Genomic DNA, 12,663 nt, shown 5'->3' on the forward strand with positions numbered 1-12,663 from the left:
GCGACGGGCTTCGTGACGGGCCGATAATAGCTGAAGGCAACCGTTCGCTTTTATTTTATCGTGGCATCTGTGCAGCTCGAAGCTTAATTATTCTCAGCAATGGTCACTCTGAGCTTCTGTGTCACGAGCTTCACGAATGAATCTCGCCACCTCTATCGCTCTACTGCCATCGCTTTCGGCGAACTGTTAAAATAAGTTTCTGAATGTTTTGCGTCTGACATTATTGATCCTCCTAGTGTTCTAAACCACATCGATGTTAGCAGTGACCTTTCTGTCTGTAAACAACGCGACCTACGTGCCTTACTGCTGGAGTACGCCCCGTGCTTTGCCTCATCATCGTAAGTCCGGCAAACTTCTATCACCAAGCATCGCATCTTAACGTCTGACGATGCCCGACCTATTAGACAGCAGCCAAAAAACGTGAGGCAATTCGGACACAAGTCCAGGAAATGCTTAATGATGATGTTATTCAGCCGTCTAAAAGTCCGTGGCCGTCGCCAGTCGTGTTGGTTAGGAAAAAGGATGGCACGCTGCGGTTTTGAGTTGGTTACAGGAAACTGAATGACATCACAAAAAAAGATGTATATCCGTTGCCCCGTATTGACGATTCACTCGATCGGCTTCGCAACGCCAAGTTATTTTCCTCCATTGATTTAAAAAGTGGTTATTGGCAGATAGAAGTGGATGAGCGCGATCGGGAAAAGATTGCCTTTGTGACACCCGATGGCTTATATGAATTTAAAGTATTGCCTTTCGGTCTGTGTTCAGCGCCAGCGACGTTTCAGAGAATGATGGACACCGTACTTGCTGGTCTTAAATGGCAAACCTGTTTGGTTTATTTGGACGACGTCATCGTGTTTTCAGAAACGTTTGACCAACATCTTAAGCGGCTGCGAACGGTATTGGACGCTCTTCACTCGGCCGATTTGACACTCAAACCAGAAAATTATCACTTTGGATACCAGCAGCTGAAATTTTCACGGTCATGTGGTTAGCGCTGACGGTGTCCGGCCTGATCCTGATAAAACAGCCTCTGTAGCCAATTTTCCCACCCCTACCATGAAGAAAGCAGTCCGACGTTTCTTGGGCCTGTGCGCGTACTATCGTCGTTTCATTGCCGATTTTGCCAAGATTGCAGAACCTTTGACGCGCCTGACACGTGATGACATCCCGTATCTCTGGTCTTCCGAACAGCAGGAGGCATTCACCGATCTGTGCCAACGGCTGCACAACCCTCCCGTTCTTGCACACTTCGATGAGGACGCTGCCACCGAAATTCACACCGATGCCAGCAACGTCGGTCTGGGTGCTGTTCTGGTCTAGCACCAGCAAGGATAGGAAAAAGTGATCGCTTATGCCAGCCGCACCTTTTCTCGGGCAGAATCAAACTATTCAACTTCTGAAAAGGAGTGTCTCGCCGTCGTGAATGAAATTCCGACCTTACCTCTACGGCCCTAAATTTAAAGTTCTGACCGACCATCATGCTTTGTGTTGGCTGGCTAGTCTTCGAGATCCATCAGGATGTCTTGCACGGTGGAACCTTCGTATGCTGGAATTTGATTACTCTGTCGTTTATAAATCCGGACGTAAACATAAAGATGCTGACACACTGTCTCGATCACCCGTGGAGTTGGCCCATGACATTACGGATGAAGACGCCCATTTTCTTGGCATTATCTGTTTCCCTGATTTAAAGGCCCGGCAACGTGCTGATCTAGACCTCAAAACTGTGATCGATCATCTGGAGGGTTTCGATTCTACAGTATCTTGATTGTTTGCTAAGAACTTGTAATCCTTCTGTACGCGCGACGGAATGCTCTACAAGAAAAGCGCCGACACCAGTGACCGAACCTATCTTCTAGTCATCCCTGCAGATGTCCTCGATGAAATCCTTCATGCTTGCCATGATCAACCCACCGCTGGACACTTGGGCTTTGCATGCTCTCTTACCAGAGTGCGCCAGGCCTACTACTGGCCCAAACTTACCGCCACCGTTCATCGATATGCTAGAGGCTGCCGCGAGTACCAGCGACACAAGACACCGCCATTGAAGCCAGCCGGTTTCCTGCAGCCTATTCCCCCACCGCTAGTACCATTCGACCAAATTGGTATGGACTTTCTGGGCCCATTTTCTCTATCGTCAGCTGGCAACAAGTGGATTATCGTGGCTACAGATTATCTGCCACGTTACGCGGAAACTATGGCGGTGCCACGTGCAACATCCTCCAAAGTGGCACAATTTTTCATGACGCAGATTGTCCTCCGCCATGGCGCTCCGTCATACGTCATCACTGATCATGGCAAGGCATTTACAGCGCGTCTTCTTGAAGACGTTTTCCAACTAATCCAGACACGTCACCGAAAGACTACCGCTTACCATCCTCAGTCTAATGGCCTTACTGAGCGACTAAACAAAACAATAGCGGACATGCTCGCCATGTATGTGGATGTGTGGCATAAAACATGGGACGAGATATTGCCTTATGTCACATTTGCATATAACACGGCTGTCCAAGAAACAACTCGATTCACTCCGTTTCGCCTAGTATACGGACGCGATGTAGAGACCATGCTCGAAGCTATGCTGCCATGTGCGGCTGACGACCAGCTGCTTACCACTGAAGCAGAAGAATTCACCCACTACGCTGAGGAAGCTCGCCAACTCGCCCATAATCACATTACAAAACAGCAAGCAACAAATGCACGCCGATATAACGGCCGCCATCGCTACGTCGTGTTCCAGCCTGGTGACAAAATCTTGGAGTGGACACCTGTCCGGCGCCCAGGCCTGCCAGAAAAACTTCTCAATCGTTACTTCGGACCTTGCAGGGTGTTGCGTCGCCTCTCAGAAGTTACGTACGAGGTTATTCCAGACGGAACTGTACCGAGTTCTAGTCGTCAGTGCTCGTCTGACCTAGTGCATGTGCTTCGCATGAAGCCATATTTTACCCGCTGAAAGTCGTATTTGCCTCCGGTTCAGTTTTTTTCTGTGAGCTTGCGGCTTTTTTTTTCGAGGGGGGGGGGAGGATAATGCCACCTGATGTTTCGAGGTAGCGCTTGAAAGACGAAGAAGTTGGAGACTCTCGAGCGCTTCGGCTAGCTAGGACTGTGGACTATTGAGCTTGTTGTGTCTTTGTGTTACCGTTTCCGGGAACCTTTATCTTGACTGTGTGTATCTGCCTCTGTTGCCGATTCCCATAAATCCCTGTCTTCGTCACAGTTTCTCGTGATGCAGTTCTGTCTTCTTGAAGTTGTCTAAGCTTGCGAAGCGTTTCAGTTTATGCCATGAGCGGCAAGTGTTAAAATGATTTTTCGGAGTGAAGAAGTTGCCACAGTGGTTTTATTTACGTGCGCAAAACATTAAAGGAAAGGCTCCTAGAGTACGCGCACATTTATTTGCAAGAAAGGCGAAGCTGGAATTGGTATAACAGTCAACACTATCACATACAACTAAAACTGAAGCATAAAAGCAGCAGAAGCAGAAATTCAAAGGCATAGCTGTGTCAAAGACGGACAGCTGACATGTGAAACATAGTAGCGTTCCGTTTCAAAACTGCCACCACTGATAGCGAAACAGGCGCAAGAAATTTGTGGCTCCGGTTACACAGTTTTTGCAGGGCCAGCTCGAAGCATAAATATCGAAGACTGCGGCCTTCTGTTCGCAGCATCCTAATATCTTCAAAGATTTGTTGTTTAAACAGGGTTCCCCGGTTAAGAGCGTTTTGTCGCACTGATAAAATATATCCATCCAGATGAGCTTCTCTAGCGTGGAGGTTGACACGGAAGCAGCCTAAACGGGAGCAGCAGAAATTCCGCGGTTGTACGCTTAAACCGCAACCAGTGTTGCGTATGTGAGCTTCGAAAGCGCATTGAGGTCTACTGTGCCCTTCATAATTCACAAGAAGCTGGCTGTTACATCACGGAGAGCTAGCACCCCCTGAGGAAGTGCATGTTCAAACTCACAACACACAGCAAGCGATAGCGATTCTCCGACTGTGTCTTGAACAACATGGCGGTTATTAACAGTGTTGGAAAAACACATAATATTTTGAATATCCGCTGCTCTCTCTGGAGATTTTCTCAACTGATCCTGACATTTTATGTAGCGATATTTATTATCACACATTCTCAGATATTCGCACTTCGCTGCCAAAGATTACCGCTGATATTTCGCTTCGCAAACTCACGAAATATCTTTCTTGGGACTTCACTATATGTGTCAATAAACTCGGCTTTATCACCACTATGTTAGCGGTCCCGCAAATTCAGCCACATGGAAAGCTGTTCTGTTTGGTATTGCATGATCACACAACATGGAAGAAAATTGTGCAGGTTTCTGCTGGTTAAACCTGTTTATCCTAGCGTGAGGTCGTTTAGGCGTGGATACATGGCCGTACTGGCGTTTCTTCGCAATGCTAGGATCGCATTCTTCGTCAATCTCAGCCAGTCCCGCTTTTTGTTCGCTGATGCTATAATGGCTAAATGATCACGCTAAGCCTAACGCCTGCACAACTACGTTGGCGCACTCGGACTGGCACGCACCTCTTCCATTCGAGACTGATCAACCCAGCTCCTAAGAAACAGTTGTTGAACCCGCTGCTCAGCCGAGTGGTATCAAAGCGGAGAGCATCCGTGTCCGTGATCTGGATGATGACTTGGCGTCCCCGGCTAAAGCTACGGGCGAGAAAGACAAAGCAGCAACAATGGCGGCAAAACGTTTACGCTGGGTCTGGTCTGGCGCCTCAAGTTCAAAGAGTGCGAAAAGCAGATATAGATATAAAAGACTACGGGCGAGTAAGAAGATGGTCTTTCTCGAACACAGCAGATTTATCCAGAATGTTCCACCTACCAGCGGCGGTGTTTCGATAATAAAAACCTACCAGAAAACTTGACTTGCCTGAAAAAGAAGCTGCGCAAAACGTTTTGTAGACGCGATCCTTTTCGCGTCTGCAACTCGAGGGACATCTTAAGAATTTTATCAAACAAGTTGGTTTTGCAGGAGGTACTTTTTCCTTTTCCGTTTATCTCTAAAAATGCTTCATTCTATTGTACCAGAATAGCTGCTGCACGAAGCAAAAGAGAGAGAGAGAGAAACTACTTTATTTGCTTCAGATGTCGTGAATTAGCGCAGGTGGGTCCTGTGTGGCCCCCAGGTGGGGGCGACATCCCAAGCCCTGTCAATAAGTGCAAGTTGTGTGTTCCTGTCTGGGTTGGTGAGGATGGGTCGAGAGTTTAGACGCCGCCATTTTTCACTGGTAGCAGGATGTAAACTGAAAAGTTTTTAGCTTTATTAGTTTTTGCACTACTGTGTGCAAAATAATAATTGTTTTATAATCTCTGACAATTTGCGAAATTAGCTAACTCCGACAAGCATGTTGCAGCATGCTCAGAAAATAAAAACAACGTGCGGGAAATCTTTAATGTACGTGAAGGATTGTGATATATTTTTGAATTATAAAAATAAAAGCACCAAAAATGAAGCTGTGAAAAGGATTTTACAGATTTTCCATAAATCTTCAGGTAAAGTGAGGCTTCCGCTTGATGTGCTGTGTAATGTGTATCTCCAGTTTTTCGAGCTACTTTTATACTTTGATACGGGGCAAATATGTTTTTTGGGCCAGTTATGCACAAAAATGGCAAATTAGCTTGTAGTTGGCTTGTTAAAAGTTGACTAGAAGGGGTAATTTCAAAACCGGCCTGCTGGTTCTCCAGAAAGGCCCTTCGCTACAGGTATGGTAAAGAGAGGGAATTATATTTCGTCGGAAATGTGGATATTCAATAATGAGCTACTGCACAATGAATTTTATTACCGTGCAGTTATAGAAGAATTGGCAAAAGTAGACCTCAGGATAAATATTCAGATATGACAAAAGTGGGAGCTGTGTGAAGAAACTTTAAATATTAGTAGAATAGCTTGAGTTACATGTATACGGATTGAAGAAAAACAGAAAAAGGTGGAGCTAAAGGAACTGCAACCATGCATATAAAGACCTCAGGCGCTTCTTGTGCAAGCAAAAAAAGAAACGATATACCATCCGGACCGAGGTAACAACGTCGCGAGTACAAGAACTCCCACTCGGCTTCGTAAGGAGAAATGGAAGGGTTGGGTATCAAGTTTTCAACTTTTTCCTTCATATTTTAAGCTTCAAGAGTCAGTAGCGTTTGTTCATTTTAGCTTCTGAATCGGCAACTTATCCAACTGCGGTCCACATTTGCTAGAAAGAATGAGAATTTTACTATAGAACAAATATGAATGAACAAGCCCCAACCAAAATGTTTTCGCGTGTAAACATACAGAAGCTCCATAAGTTGTTTGCCCGCTTCACGCGGACTTCGGAATAGGAACGCTGCAGTAGGACGAACCCTCTTCGACGGGTAAACGAGGGTGTTTGGGCTTGTTCCTATTTTTTTATGCCAAGTAGTCAGGCAATGTTTGTTTTTTTCACAACACAGCATACGAACTTGAACACATCTGCCAAGTTAGGTTGCGGCGTGTGTTGTCGGAGTCTATTATCTCCACCGAAGAAGTAGCGTGTGGGATTTTTGGCTATTATAAGGGAGGGTATCGCAAGAGCTACATTTCTTTCCACGCCTTTGGCTATGGAATATTTGGTCGGTGCAAAGCGAATAAAGGTGCAACGTGATCTCTGTTGTACTGTTCTCCCAGAACCCTTGTATAGGGCCTGATATAGTGGAGAAACAGGCAAAAACGTCTTCACGGGAGTTAGGAAAATGTAGGTACCGCTAATAGCTGACCTTTTTCTTTAAATTAGATAGCGGAACGTTACCAGTTAGGACGTTTTCGGAGGGAACAGATCTTATTCTACCGGGGGAACACACAGTCTAATATACAAGAGGCAGGGAACGAAATAACATATCTTTTACATTGCTTGAAAGGGGTCCATTTTACGATGTATTGCAGCGGACACAAAAGAAGAATTTTTCACTAGGCTCGCACGGCACAGTGACAGTGATGGAAGATTTTGCTGGAAACTACTTTCGAGAGAGAATGCATTAGTTTAGCGCCACAGAAGAAGCACCTGCAGAATCTCGCGAGGGTAGAGCTTTCGTTGTATTTGCGGGAGCTTTAATGTCCCGAAGCTAGCCTAACACTGGCTGATCCCGATGTCCTTCTGCTAAAGATCAGTGGATGGTGGTTGCATCGTAGAGAACGATTTTTCTTTAGTCAATACAAAAGACATTTCCTAGTCAGATTTGCTAAGTACGCGGCGCATGAGGCAAAATAAGCTTCGCTCTAAAATCAGAAATGCGTAACTGTACCTCTAGGAACTGGCATTGTATACCTCATTCCAATCAAATTGGGTAGCGTCATGTCGGGCAGTACGAACGCCTACGAGAATCCCATGCAGCTGTTAACAGATTAGCAGGGTGCGGCTTTTGCACAACTTTCATAAGCCTTGCGAGCTTGCGAAAGCATTTGGTGTCATGTGTGTGCTCAGTGAGGGAGGCATGAACTCACATCGTGATGTATGTGAGGTTTATCGCATCTGCAGGGAAGAGGTTGACTGCGTGAGGACTCCTTTACTCGCTTTCACAAAAATAAGAGATAAATAGCGGCTTTTTCCCATTTCTTTGTAATAATTATGCGCGCCCATGCACCCCAGAAATCTCTTTGCGTAAGCGGTCATCAACTGTTAGGGTGAAAACGCACTCACGTTGACATTCTGTCCAGAGCCCCAGTGCGTCACACCAGACTGCCCTTCAAAGCAAAGCGGCAGCCAATACGAAATACCCCCTCCAGGCTAATCTGTACTTGTCTCACTGGGGTGATGTGCTGCCGGGACATGTGAAACAGCAGCAGCAGAGAGCGGCCCCCTCCTTGAGTGTTCATGCCAAGAATGGACGGCCCTTTCTTTCTGTCGAAATATAAATTCCAGTTGATATTTAGTACTCATTCGGTCATTTCCTATTTCTTCATCGCTGCCGCAAGGGCTAGTCAAATTTTTAAATTAGTTATGATCGAGTTGATATTAGATTGTTACGTAGTAAAAGAGGTAACACTCTTGCACACGCGCCACGTTTCCTGTGGACAAGGTAAGCTGCTTTCAGCTGTCTTGTCACTTGATCTGGGTTCTCAGAGAATGCTGAAGCTTTTAAATAGAGGATTTAAGGATGGTCATCGGTGTGCGCCGTTTCTTATAAAGTAGTGCAAACCGGAGTAATGCACTGTGCAAAAGTGTGCGCAAGCATGCGCACATGGTTGCGCCTATATTTTACGTTCATTTGCTCACCTAAAATAAATCTTCCAGAATACAGTAGGAGCTCGATATGTCCGTTTGCTGGCGCCCTTTGTATTCTTCGCTTTTTGCTATCATGCCAGAAGAGCCGGAGCAATCGTGGAGTGTAATGTCACATCAGTACCCAACATCTATGGCCAAAATTCAAAGCAGGCATTGTTGCTTCCTTTTATCATATTTGCATGACGCTGCCTAGTAATCAGCTAGCATGCACATATTGGCTTATGGCATCATGAAGGCTCTGCGACTCGTTTCCCCCATACGCGAGCTAGCAATATTCCCAGCGAGGAGTGGTTAGTCATTTGCATGAAGTTTCCGCCCTTCAGGTGAAGTTCTATTTCACATGCTTGCCTAGTAGTTTTTATTTTGTAGCGACTCTTTGCCGGTTTTCATAATTCGAGCCCAACTATCGCCTTCCATTTAAATTACTTTGCATATTGTACCACGTTTTAATGCCAATGTTCATAGCTCTGCCATTCACCCTATGTGACATTACCATTTTGTTATTATAGCACTGACATATTTTTGACCTGGAGTGTGTATTCATTGGGCCGTTTGCTGCGGCTTTACAATCGTCACTCCCTGTCATGGCCAATTTTTTAGCCCCTATGACTCTACCGGAAGACTATCTCGGCCTGCGCCTGATATGGCGTCGTCGGACACAGGGAAGACGTTTGCCCGAATCCAGGAACAAACCGCTGCCATGTTGCCCCGCCGGGGTGGTGCAGTGGTAAGACGCCCGACTACTGTGCCGGAGTACCCGGGTTCGAACCCGACCTCGGCGGCTGCGTTTCGGTGGAGGCGAAACGAAGTGGCGTCCGTGTGCTGTGCGATGTCAGCGCACGTTAAAGATCCCCAGGTGGTCGAAATTACTCCGTAGCCCTTCACTACGGCTCCTCTTTCTCTCTTTCCACTTTCACTCCCACCTTGCTCCCTTCCCTTACGGCGTGGTTGAGGTGTCCACAGATAACAAGTGAGGCAGTTACCGCGCCTTTCCCTTCCTATCTATCAATCAATCAATCAATCAATCAGGCCGCGGAGGTGGCTCAGCTACAGAGCCAGTAGCAGGCCCGGGCATTTTCTTTTCCTCCTGCCTACAGCCACAACAACAGCGAAGGAAGGAAAAGGCGAGCTTCCAGCAGTCATGAACAGTAATAGCCAGAAGACGCCGGCTGCTGCTGCCGCCCTAGCCAATGACAAGGTTGTTGTTTTGGCTGTAGGAAGCGGGAAAAGAATATGTACGGGCCGCTACAGGCTCTTTTGCTGAGCCACCTCCGCTGCCTGATTGATTTATATGAAGGGTAAGGCGCGGTAACTGTCTCACTTGTTTTCTGTGTACACCTCAACCGCGCCGTAAGAGAAGAGGGGAAGGTGAAAGTGAAAGTGGAAAGGAGAAAGAGGAGCTGAAGTGGAGGGCTACGGAGTAATTTCGACCACTGGGGATCTTTAACGTGAGCTGACATCGCACAGCACACGGACGCCTCTTCATTTCGCCTTCATCGAAACGCAGCCGCCGAGGTCGGGTTCGAACCCGGGTACTCCGGCACAGTAGTCGGGCGTCTTACCACTGTACCACCCCGGCGGGGCTCCAGCTCACATGGGCTTCGAAGGCAATGAAACGGCAGACGCCGCTGCCTGCGCGCTCACTCGCTGTGCAACGCCTTCAGACCCTTATGATACGGATCTCGAACCCAATCCGGCTCTCACTTTTCGAGAAATTACTGAAGTATTTCAAATCGACCATGCAATTTCTCCTAAGCCTTATAAGGGCCCTACAAAGGTGGAGGAACGCACACTCCTCCGCCTTTACACCAAAACGCTGCTGTGCCCGGCAGTGCTAAAACACTTTGATCCTGCCTGTACAGGAAAATGCCCGCACTGTGCGGAGAAATCTTCGGAAATCTTCCACATGGTGTGGGCATGCCAGTCAACCCCGCACCCCGCCCCCAAACCTAACCCCACCCGAGAGGACTGGGAGGCAGCTCTGCTCGGATGCTGTGACCTGGCACGCCAGAAGGCCCTGGTCGCCAATGGGCTCCTGTAATGAGGAGCTTACCTAGTGTTTGCATGAGGTTGCCCTGGCTACCTCAAGCTTCCTCCAAATGAAGTTTTTCACACCCCCCCCCCACACACACACACGCACACACACACACCTGTCCCAGCCCCATCAGGGAAGTACCAGGTCCCCCAATGACAAGGTGAGTTGGGCTAGAGTCGCTCTTTCCCCCCTCCCTCATTGGCTGATCAAAACGTAGGGCCGAAAATTTGAGATTAAAGCAGGAATCGCAAAAGTTAAATGAAGCGCTGAACGCCATGTGTCGCCAGTGTAACAAACCCGTAGCGACCATTGCCCCTTCTTGGGAAAAGGAGATGAAAGAGGAATGTACGAGCCTTTCCACCTCGCCAGCGCAAAATAGGGCGAACAACAACAAATTTGGTCTTCTAACTGAGCAGGAGAGAAGACGAATCGTTAGAGAGAAAAATAAGGAGCTAGAAGCGAGACTGCAGTAGAAATTTGAAGAGAGGTTGGCTCAAATTGAGCGAAGCTTAGAATAGAAGATCGAAGCGCGGATCCGGATACTCCAGATCGAGCAAAATCTGGAACAAAAGATCGTGCGTATATTGGTAGAGAAATTTGGGGAAATTAAATAAATATAAAACAACACATTCAGGAGGCAGTCAAAAGAGCATTCAAGCCTTGGTTGAACAGATTCACTACAAGTGCCAGTCGTACGAAATAAAAAGAAGAAATTGAGCATACATTTATTAAGCTCCTACGAAAGAAACGGTCCAGCAAAAGTGCGTTTACTCTAAACATTTATAGCAGGCCACAACAACTCAAAGCCACTTTTGACGAAATCTTCGTCAAGGCGATGCGTATAGCCAGCGGATCGCCTTTAGCGGTGGTTGTGGAATTCAACGCACACAGCTAATAATGGGGTACTAAGGAGGACGGAAAAGGCAGGAAATTAGCGGCAGCCATAGCCGACGCGGCACTAACCACCCTCACGGATCCGCTGTACCCTACTAGAATAGAAAATAGCGTCTCCCGAGACACGTGCCCGGACCTTTCGCTAGTCCAGAACGCTAAATATTATGAATGGCACAATACAGAAGAAACTCTCGGGAGCGATCACTGCATCCTAAACGTCGAATTAGATTCAAACAAAATTCGCAAAAAGAGAGGAGCAGCTTGCGTCATCGATTGGACAAAGTACAGGGAAGTGGCAACCCCGGAACTCGGTGTTGACGCATCAAAACATGAGGATTGGGCCAAATCGCTAATTCAAACGAAGAACCGTTGCACGCGCAAACTCCAGACCACTGAAGACACCCCGGCAGTAGACAACCACCTCCTACACTTGCGGGAAGCCAGGAGATCTCTCACTAAGAAGAAACAGGAACACAACCGTAAGCTTAAGACTAGAATTTCCCAGATAACCAAGCAGGCGGAAACATACGCGTGGTCTCTAGCGAAAACCAACTGGATATCCAGATGTGATTCGCTCCGAGGCACCATCAGCACGAAATGTACATGGAGCCTTAGGTGCCTGATTGAACCTTATAAATCCAAAGGTGAAGAGAGCAGGAACTTGAGGAGGGCACTCAATGACTTCAATAGCACGGATGAATTGCTGGCCGACAAACTAAAAGAAAAATACTTATGTACTACCGTAGATGAGAATTAGAATTTTAGAACATACATTGGAGATAAAAATCCAAAATTGGATACAGAATTCACCGTCGCGAAAATTAAAACCGCAATAATGAGTATGAGGCGAGGAACGACGCCTGGAGACGACCAGGTATCGGTCGGCCTTCTGGCCAACCAAAATGATCAAGCTCTACAAGATTTTACAACCTCCAGTAATGATTTATGGGACACGGGAGTACTACTGAATGACTGGTAAAACATCAATAATGACGTTCATTGCCAAGCGCGGCAAAACGATAAGCACAGACCATTTAAGACCAATCTCTCTCACGTCCTGCTCAAGGAGATGGTAGTGAGGCAATGGCTGTCCGATTATTCGGAACAGCACGAGCTGCTCCCGCGCTCTATGTTCGGCTTCCGACCACATCTATCAGCGCAGGATGTACTGGTCCAAAACAATAGGGAAATTATTTTTCCTCTTTCGGAAGTTAGGGAGACAGGGATATTTTGGCGCTATATCTGAAGGGGGCCTTTGACAACGTTAAACAAAGTAGAATTCTGAAAAATTTAAACGCCACTAATTGCGGCGAGAAAACATTTAGCTACCTAAAAAACATCTTAGAAAATCGGAAATCTTATTACAGATTTGACAATGAAAAATTCCGACACATCGATATGGGAACCTGAGGAAGGCCTCAAGGAGCTGTTCTCTCTCCGCTGCTCTTTAACGTTGCCCTCATAGGCCTCCCT

Source organism: Amblyomma maculatum, chromosome 8 (genome assembly GCF_055883805.1).
Source record: "Amblyomma maculatum isolate TAMU_Amacu chromosome 8, ASM5588380v1, whole genome shotgun sequence".
Taxonomy (NCBI): domain Eukaryota; kingdom Metazoa; phylum Arthropoda; class Arachnida; order Ixodida; family Ixodidae; genus Amblyomma; species Amblyomma maculatum.